A 1,339-nucleotide genomic window follows, 5' to 3' on the forward strand; every position below is an offset into this window, starting at 1 on the left:
AATTCGATTTCCCAAAGAATCAATATCAATTTTCAATATCATGAAACTGAAAGATTCTTTTTCTTTTTCCTAGCATAATTTCAAATTGATTTCAAATGTTACACAATCATATCTAAANAATATCAATTTTCAATATCATGAAACTGAAAGATTCTTTTTCTTTTTCCTAGCATAATTTCAAATTGATTTCAAATGTTACACAATCATATCTAAAACGCTAAAAAATAATTTTTGAACATTTAGTCTAGAACCATGTAATGAAGACTTTAGTGTGTTTTGAGTAACATTATAGCGGGTACACTTATTCTGCACCTCAGATCCTCATTGGTGTAGACAAAACGTTTGTGAGGGTACAAATAATTTCTGGATTAACATAGTGCCTGTCCTTGTCTCTAGATAACACATTTGCCTTATCTATATACATTCTGCTTAGTGTACCAATCACTGTTTTGCATGGCAATAAGATTCATTGTTTTTAAGAATTGAAATCTGAAGAAGTATGAAAAGAACAGCTTCCAGCCTTTCCTGGCACCCATGTTTGCTTTATTATGTGGAATGAAGGGTAAAATCAGTTGAAAATCTTGATGAAGATCCAAATTCGCATCCAGTCCCAAGTGGCACCTGAAACAATACTGGTGGGTCATTTTTTCTCTAGACCTTTACTGTACTTTAAAGTTAACACCCAACGTCACCAAGCATTCAAATAGACAGCAAGAAAGAAGTAAGCCAATCTTGCCAGTATGCAGTTGCCATTTCTGGCACTATTATGCCAATTTTGCTTTTTATTACCTTACAACTGTTCAAGAAATGAGATAGGTGCTTTGAACGTTTTTTCTGAAAATTCTTGTGCATTGATGAATAAGTCAGAGAAATTGATTCATTGCTAATCAAAGCCATGAGAGCAAAACTGAAGTTGCACACGATTTGGATGTATCTAAGAATTAAAAGAGTGTTTACAGGAGTAAGTCTACTAGCACCAAAAGCTCCACTTTGAAATAAAATACTTTGTGTCAAAAAACCAAATAAATTTGATGAGCATATCCAGTCTCACCTATGTAGGATTTAGGTGCAGACTTCCAAAATAATGGAAAGTTCGATGAGCATATCCAATTGAAGGTGGGTAAAGCTTTTCAAATGTGTGGTTTGTTATATTGCACATTTAAGTCCAGAGACAGCATCACGATGCTAACTTTGTACAAGTCGATTGTTCAGCCACATCTTGAATATGCTTTGTTTTCATGGTTTGTTTTCAACGGTTGCAGACTTTCAGGCGGAACTAAAAAATCCCTTCAAGGCTAAGAAAACGGAGGAACGAACTCCACCACGTGTGGATAAGCTC

This window comes from Tigriopus californicus, chromosome 6 (assembly GCF_007210705.1).
Source record: "Tigriopus californicus strain San Diego chromosome 6, Tcal_SD_v2.1, whole genome shotgun sequence".
Classification (NCBI taxonomy): Eukaryota; Metazoa; Arthropoda; class Copepoda; order Harpacticoida; family Harpacticidae; genus Tigriopus; species Tigriopus californicus.